This window comes from Petromyzon marinus, chromosome 37 (assembly GCF_048934315.1).
Source record: "Petromyzon marinus isolate PM22_M1 ecotype Great Lakes invasive population chromosome 37, UKy_Petmar_22M1.pri1.0, whole genome shotgun sequence".
Taxonomy (NCBI): Eukaryota; Metazoa; Chordata; class Hyperoartia; order Petromyzontiformes; family Petromyzontidae; genus Petromyzon; species Petromyzon marinus.
The window spans coordinates 11,841,001-11,850,233 of NC_133703.1; positions in this window are offsets into that span (position 1 = coordinate 11,841,001).

Genomic DNA, 9,233 nt, shown 5'->3' on the forward strand with positions numbered 1-9,233 from the left:
TGGTCAAATAAGTTTAGTTTTACGCGTGTTCTTTGAAGAACGAATCCCTTTCGTAAATCGAGGGATACCCATAATAATATTTTACGTTTTTATAGCGTCGTCATTTATGCCAACAGCATCCCACAACGCTGCAAATTAATTATATATGAGGGACAAATTCCATATACGCGGTTGGCTTCGTACTGCGCGACAGAAGCCCAAGACATATGTACCAAGTAATCGATGAAACCTACTACCAAGCGAAATCTAAAATGAATACATTAATTAAAAAACGGCACCAACACACAGAGCACAAGCAACAACACACAGAGCACAAGCAACATCACACAGAGCACAAGCAACATCACACAGAGTACAAGCAACATCACACAAAGTACAAGCAACAACACACAGAGTACAAGCAACAACACACAGAGTACAAGCAACATCACACAGAGTACAAGCAACATCACACAGAGCACAAGCAACAACACACAGAGCACAAGCAACAACACACAGAGCACAAGCAACAACACACAGAGCACAAGCAACAACACACAGAGTACAAGAAACATCACACAGAGCACAAGCAACAACACACAGAGCACAAGCAACAACACACAGAGCACAAGCACCAACACACAGAGCACAAGCAACATCACACAAAGTACAAGCAACATCACACAGAGCACAAGCACCAACACACAGAGCACAAGCAACATCACACAAAGTACAAGCAACATCACACAAAGTACAAGCAACATCACACAAAGTACAAGCAACATCACACAGAGCACAAGCAACAACACACAGAGCACAAGCAACAACACACAGAGCACAAGCAACATCACACAAAACACAAGTAACATCACACAAAGTACAAGCACCAACACACAGAGCACAAGCAACATCACACAGAGTACAAGCAACATCACACAGAGTACAAGCAACAGCACAGGTTATCACAACAAAGAATTGAGTCTACGAGGTCTACACATCCCGGACCACAATCTCAACTTCCCAACCAAGCCAGGAAACTTTCCATAAGAGGTGCGGTGGTGGAGTGGCCAACAAGTGGTGGTAGTTGTGATGATGGTGATGATGGTGGTTGTGGTAATTGTGATGATGGTGGTGGTTGTGATGATGGTGGTGGTGGTTGTGACCGTGGTGGTAGTTGTGATGGTGATGGTGGTGATTGTGATGATGGTGGTTGTGATGATGATGATGGTGGTTGTGGTAATTGTGATGATGGTGGTGGTAGTTGTGATGATGGTGGTTGTGATGATGGTGGTGGTAGTTGTGATGATGGTGGTGGTAGTTGTGATGATGGTGGTGGTGGTTGTGATGATGGTGGTGGTAGTTATGATGATGATGATGGTGGTGGTTGTGATGATGGTGGTGGTAGTTGTGATGATGGTGGTGGTAGTTGTGATGGTGGTTGTGATGATGGTGGTAGTTGTGATGATGACGGTGGTGGTGGTAGTTGTGATGATGATGGCGGTGGTGATAGTTGTGATGATGATGGTGGTGGTGGTAGTTGTGATGGTGGTGGTGGTGGTAGTTGTGATGATGACGGTGGTGGTTGTGATAATGATGGCGGTGGTGGTGGTTGTGATGATGGTGGTGGTTGTGATGGTGGTGGTTGTGATGATGGTGGTGGTGGTTGTGATGGTGGTGGTAGTTGTGATGATGACGGTGGTGGTTGTGATGATGGTGGTGGTTGTGATGGTGGTGGTGGTAGTTGTGATGATGATGGTGGTGGTAGTTGTGATGATGATGGTGGTGGTAGTTGTGATGATGACGGTGGTGGTTGTGATGATGGTGGTGGTGGTTGTGATGGTGGTGATAGTTGTGATGATGACGGTGGTGGTTGTGATGATGACGGTGGTGGTTGTGATGATGGTGGTGGTGGTAGTTGTGATGGTGATGATGAACAGCATCACCTGGTACAAAACCTGACGGACGGATTGCACTGACCACCACCACCCCCACCACATTTCTGATACGCACGAAGACACATGCCAACAAAGACAAAGATCCCCCGTGTAGCCTTAACAGACTGTAGGGGCAAGCGCTGTTAGCGAGCACCTATGAAGGCCGCACCGCACACGAGGGGGTGGGTGGCCAGCACCACGCCCGGCCGCCTTTGTCTCCCTACTGACGATGTTGACACACCGCACCAGGCACTCATTTAAGGCTGAGTCGACCTAGGGGAGGCCCAGGACCAGTTCAGCTAATCGCCACTGGGTGTTGTCCGTGGCCGGGAATCGAACTCGGGTCGCCAGGTCCTTTGCGCAGCGTAGCGCTAACCGCTGCACCACCGCTCCCCACACGCTGACACACACACTCACTCACCTCTCTGCAGCAATGTCAGGGAACCACGCGAGATTTTGTGATGAAACATTAACGACGCAGCCGCAGGGGGCGATGGGCTGGAGGAATGTACCGACGCTCATGCACCTGGAGCGAGACGTGAATATTTAATGGGAGCCGCAGGTAACGGCACGAACACCGCGCTCGGCTCACCGCAGCGTGCTATGAGCACAGCGCTCGCCACGACGACCCCATCGGGTGGACAGCAGCCAACGTCATCATCATCATCATCTTTCATCATCATCAGATTCCAGCATCATCATCAGCAGCCATCTTCATTGTCATCATCATCAGCAGCAGCCATCCTCAGCATCAGCAGCAGCCATCTGCATAATCAGATTCCATCTTCATCAGCAGCAGCCATCATCATCGTCAGCAGCAGCCATCATCAGCAGCAACCATCATCATCAGCAGCAGCTATCATCATCATCATCAGCAACCATCTTCATCATCATCAGCCATCGTCAGCCATCATCAGCAGCAGTCATAAGCAGGAGCAGCCATCATCAATTCACTGCCGGCTGAAGGCCTCCCTCGGCCAGCAGCGACAACCCCGTGACGAGCTGGTCATCCATCGGAGCCATTCTCGCTGCGGCTCCGTCGCCCGCCTCCTCAACTCCGCAACCTGTGCACGTGACGTCTCCGCAACCTGTGCGCGTGACGTCTCTGCAACCTGTGCACGTGACGTCTCCGAAACCTGTGCACGTGACGTCTCTGCAACCTGTGCGCGTGACGTCTCTGCAACCTGTGCACGTGACGTCTCCGCAACCTGTGCACGTGACGTCTCTGCAACCTGTGCACGTGACGTCTCTGCAACCTGCTGTGCACGTGACGTCTCTGCAACCTGTGCACGTGACGTCTCTGCAACCTGTGCACGTGACGTCTCCGCAACCTGTGCACGTGACGTCTCCGCAACCTGTGCACGTGACGCCTCCGCAACCTGTGCACGTGACGACGTCTCTCTACTCTGCGCGTGACGTCTCTGCAACCTGTGCACGTGACGTCTCCGCAACCTGTGCACGTGACGACGTCTCTCTACTCTGCGCGTCCTTCCTATCCACGTCCTCGTTTGCGTGGCCCGAGCACCCAAATCTCTCCCCCGTGCGTCAGCGCGCGCCCTTGTCCAATGCGGCTCATCTCCGATCCGTTGCGGCTCATCTCCGATCCGCTGTGGCTCATCTCCGATCCGCTGAGTCATCGCTGCAAACCTGTCAACCCCCCCCCCTACCTTGTTACGGACCAATTCAGACCTTGTCGGTCACTTATACTTCTTTAACGTTCATCCTACAAAGTCCCATCACAAGGGAGGAACACGCACAAATTAGACTTCGCAAAAAATGTTGCCCGTATTGACACGGCTGTGCGCCGTGCGGTTCCCCAACAGAATACGGGGGGCAAACCGTGTGGGTTGACAGCGATGGAGCTGGGAATGTGCACTGATTGAAAACTTTACTCTTTCAGGATATCGCTATGTTGCTTTGCTTCATCAAAACGTGTTTTACCTAAATGTATTTATCCTGCGGCACTTTTTGATCAAGCTGAACGCGTGCAAAGCGCGCTCTCTCTCTCTCTGTACGTTGAACTTCCTTCGCACCGTACACAACCAACCGTGCTAATCGGAAGTGTAGGGGGAATACAACACACTATGGGTCTCTGTGTGATGAGCCTATGGGTCTCTCTGTGATGAGTCTATTGGTCTCTGTGTGATGAGTCTATGGGTCTCTGTGTGATGAGTCTATGGGTCTCTGTGTGATGAGTCTATGGGTCTCTGTGTGATGAGTTTATGGGTATGTGTGATGAGTCTATGGGCCTCTGTGTGATGAGTCTATGGGTCTCTGTGTGATGAGTCTGTGGGTCTCTGTGTGATGAGTTTCTGGGTATGTGTGATGAGTCTCTGTGTCTCTGTGTGGTGAGTCTGTGGGTCTCTGTGTGATGAGTCTATGGGTCTCTGTGTGATGAGTCTATGGGTCTCTGTGTAATGAGTCTATGGGTTTCTGTGTGATGAGTTTATGGGTCTCTGTGTGATGAGTCTATGGGTCTCTGTGTGATGAGTTTCTGGGTCTCTGTGTGATGAGTCTATGGGTCTCTGTGTGGTGAGTCTATGGGTCTCTGTGTGGTGAGTCTATGGGTCTCTGTGTGATGAGTCTATGGGTTTCTGTGTGATGAGTTTCTGGGTATGTGTGATGAGTCTATGGGTATCTGTGTGATGAGTCTATGGGTCTCTATGTGATGAGTTTATGGGTATCTGTGTGATGAGTCTATGGGTTTCTGTGTGATGAGTCTATGGGTATATGTGTGATGAGTCTATGGGTCTCTGTGTGATGAGTCTATGGGTCTCTGTGTGATAAGTCTATGGGTCTCTGTGTGATGAGTCTATGGGTCTCTGCGTGATGAATCTATGGGTCTCTGTGTGGTGAGTCTGTGGGTCTCTGTGTGATGAGTCTATGGGTCTGTGTGTGATGAGTCTATGGGTCTTTGTGTGATGAGTCTATGGGTTTCTGTGTGATGAGTTTCTGGGTATCTGTGTGATGAGTTTCTGGGTTTCTGTGTGAGTCTATGTACGTTGAACTTATTTCGCACCGTACGTAGCCAACCGTGCTATTCGGAGGCGCTGGGTAAGGACAACAAACTAAACACATACAGCAGCTCTAAAGAATTGCGTTTTCAATTTCGACGATTTCAAAGTGCACGGCTTCCAGTGGCTTTGAGACAACCCGGCGTAATGGGCACTATGTTAATAAACCAATAATCATTATTATTATAACACGGTTTCCATTTGGTGATTTTTAACCCACAAAAAAACCTACCGCGGACTGATTCAATGCTCTTAGCAGTCGTGTGGGAGCCACAGTCACTCATCCTCACACCCGCCCTGGCCGCGGTAAGTGAAGACGCACGAATGCTTCAGGGAAGAAGCCCCTGGGCGGTGCGCACGGTGAGTAAATATTTATGGTCAGAAGTCGCAGTGGGACGATCGCAGGGCTCATCTCCACTGCCACTTCCGAGTCGGCAGCAGAGGCGCAAGTTGGCAGCCCATCAACGAAGCAACCGCCGGTCACCTTACGCCGAGCGATTATACAGCCTTGGCACAGCTAATGCGTTGTTAACTACAGCCAGGGTGGCTAGGTAGATGTTAACTACCTCGCCTGGTACACAGGAGGTCGTGGGTTCGATCCCGACGCTGATGTCTGCTGTATATTTGGAGTTTGCGTGTCTCTCTGTCATCGTCATCATCATCGCGGTGGCTAGGAGATGTTAACTACCTCGCCTGGTGTACAGGAGGTCGTGGGTTCGATCCCGACCCTGACGCCTGCTGCTGTATAGTTGTAGTTTGCGAGTCTCTCTCTCATCATCATCATCGCGGTGGCTAGGAGATGTTAACTACCTCGCCTGGTGTACAGGAGGTCGTGGGTTCGATCCCGACCCTGACGCCTGCTGCTGTATATTTGTAGTTTGCGAGTGTCTCTCCCCGTAATCGCGTGGATTTTTCTCCGGGTGCTCCGGTTTTTCCCTCCACATTTAGAATCAACATCGTGCGTGTTTGGCTGCTATACATTTACACGCGACAAGTCTCCTCGTTGAGATATAATTTGTGGCCAGGTCGTTTCTGGCAAAGAGCTACACAACTCAGTGGCCATTACCTGGTGAAATAAAAGATTGTAGTTTTAGTGATTTACGAGCCACGGGGATGCGATGGTGATGTGTAAGATACATTTACCCGAGTCAGAATTATACAAACTCACAACCAACTGTGAGCCCTGATAACCCTACCCACTTCAAATCGAACTCAAGGCGCTGATATAATCGGGCGAAATGGACAACCATTGTTTCACAATACCTAGGACTCCCCTTCAAAATTACCTCTGAAATCAACACTGAATTCGATGCCTTGGCAGATTAGTCTATCCAGTGCAATGTTGTTTCAAATTTGTATTTAATAATAATAATGATGACGACGAACCTTATGGCGAGACCCCGGGGTCTTATAAGTCCCCTGCTCGCGCATAAACATTATATTATATATAAACATTATGTTATAATGTAACATTACATTATATATAATATAAACATTATATTATATATATTATATATAAACATTATATTATATATAATATAAACATTATGTTATAATGTAAACATTATATAATATAAACATTATGTTATAATGTAAACATTATATAGTATATATAGCATAAACATTATATTATATATGCTTAGTTCTTTCGGTAAAGTCACGTTCCCTTCAACGTGACTTTACCGAAAGAACTAAGAATATGAATTACTGCAGTCACGAAAGCTTTAAATCAAAATTATATTATATATTATATAAACATTATATTATAATGAAAACATTATATTATATATTTCTATAATGTAAAACATTATATTATATATTTTATATAATGTAAACATTATGTTATACTGTAAACAGTATATTATATATTATATAATGTAAACATATTATAATGTAAACATAAACTTTGCTCTTTTTCCCCAATGGGTTTGAAGGATGGTGGCAAGTGTTGTCTTGTTAAACTATGCCTTTTAAACTGAAAACTACTCACCTACAGTAGCTCTATTTAAATACACTATCGAAAACATAATTTACTCCCCTCTGTCAATCATCGTGTTTCTCAGTGTGGATTTGTAAACACACTTGTTAAACAATACATAAAATAATACGCGTTTTCAATGCGCTGTTCATATTGTAACAATGTTACTCTACAGAGTAGTGGGTCGCCGCTCCTCTAATCTGCTTTGATACGAGCGGTATGTGGGGACTATGGCTTAATTGCAAAAAAACCCCTATCTGCACAGATGCATACGGACAAGAGAAGTATTTTTAACACTTAGGCTTTCGCGACCAATATTATTATTCATAATAAAGGTTTTTGGGTTCGATCGCGTTATTTAAAAAATGTGTCGTAACCCTCCACCACCCGACACGGCCAATTAGTAAAAAAAAGTGTCACGTTGACAAAAGACAAATAGTTCACTACTTTAGCCCACCGGTGTGTTGAAGAGTGAATCCACAACATTTACAATTTTTGAGTACGACGTTTCGCTGGTAATGACATCCAGCATCATCGGGCAATTCGCCAGACTAGTGAAGCCCTCCACCTGCTCCCGGTCAACACACCGGTGGGCTAAAGTAGTGAACTATTTTGTCTTTTGTGAACGCTACACATTTTTTTTACTGATTGGCCGTGTCGGGTGGTGGAGGGTTGCGACACATTTACAAATAACGCGATCTAACCCAAAAACCTTTATCATGAAGAGAAGTCTTACCAAACAGGAGGAATTAACGATGCAACGCATCTCGTCTGTTAAATATCTGCAGGTTACAGGATTGTCATCGATTGATCCTGGCTGCAGACATTGGTAGGTCACAAATAATAATGAAGATTGAGAGAGCAGGTTCACTGTATTGTTATGCATACCGTGATGACAAATAAAGGACTTGAGTCGTGTAGGCAGTGTGAGCAGCTTTGGATAAGACTTGTTATGATCCTGCCCATACCCCCAGAAACGGGGTGCGTTCGCTTGTTCAGCTCTTGTGCGGATTCATCCTCGCTGCTGCTGCTGCTGCTCTTGGACGACAAGAGAACGATCCACGCCGGGTGGGTCGCGGTGTTCGTGTGCGTGGTGGGATGGAGTCGCCAAAAAGAAATACATTATTTAATTCCGATTTTTGACTTCCGTTTTTTCGAGACCCCGGGTTCCCGCCACAAGGTTCGTATATAGCACTGACTTAAATGTTGTCGGGTGGAAATTATAAGTTACAAGTTTTGTTGGCTAACCTAACAGCGACAGTGGAATGAACTCATTTTAAACGCTCAGACTCGGCACAAGACCAGTCAGGCAGAAGGGAAGTTCGCTGCAGACGCAAAGGCAGACGGGCTCCACAGACAGAGACACACACACACAGAGAGAGAGACAGAACGAGATACATGTATGTTGAACTTGTTTAGCGCCGTACGTGCCAAGCGTGCTCATCGGAGGTGCGGGACACGCACCTCCGACGAGCACGGTTGGCGACTTGCATGCATAACATTTGAAGAGTTGCCAAAACAACCCACACCTTCCGTTTAAAGCACGGAACGTGTGGGTGAATTGTCCAACTGCTGCACCTGCATGTCCGGTGGTAAAACTCTCCCCTTCGCATTTCCACCATCAACACTGAACAAGGAACGCCGCGCCCAGACGCCGCATTCTTCCCGCCGCGTGCGGTTTCCGTTCCGCGGCAGTGTTACTGACAACGGCGGTGATCGGCGATTTCATTGATTTTGGCCAAATCTCTCAGGGACCACGCCCTCTCTCAGGGACCACGCCCACTCTCAGGGACCACGCCCTCTATCAGGGACCACGCCCACTCTCAGGGACCACGCCCTCTCCTAGGGACGACGCCCTCTCCCAGGGACCACGCCCTCTCTCAGGGACCACGCCCTCTCCCCGGGACCACGCCCTCTCTCAGGGACCACGACCTCTCTCAGGGACCACGCCCTCTCTCAGGGACCACGCCCACTCTCAGGGCCCACGCCCTCTCTCAGGGACCACGCCCTCTCTCAGGGACCACGCCCTCTCTCAGGGACCACGCCCTCTCTCAGGGACCACGCCCTCTCTCAGGGACCACGACCTCTCTCAGGGACCACGCCCACTCTCAGGGACCACGCCCCCTCTCAGGGACCACGCCCTATCTCAGGGACCACGCCCTATCTCAGGGACCACGCCCTCTCTCAGGGATCACGCCCTCTCTCAGGGACCACGCCCCCTCTCCACACGCGCTCATAACGTTGTTTCGTACAGAGGGGCAGTCCATAAATGACGTCACGCACCTAGGGGGGTGGGGGGTCAGACATTTGTGACGATGCGTGACGAGG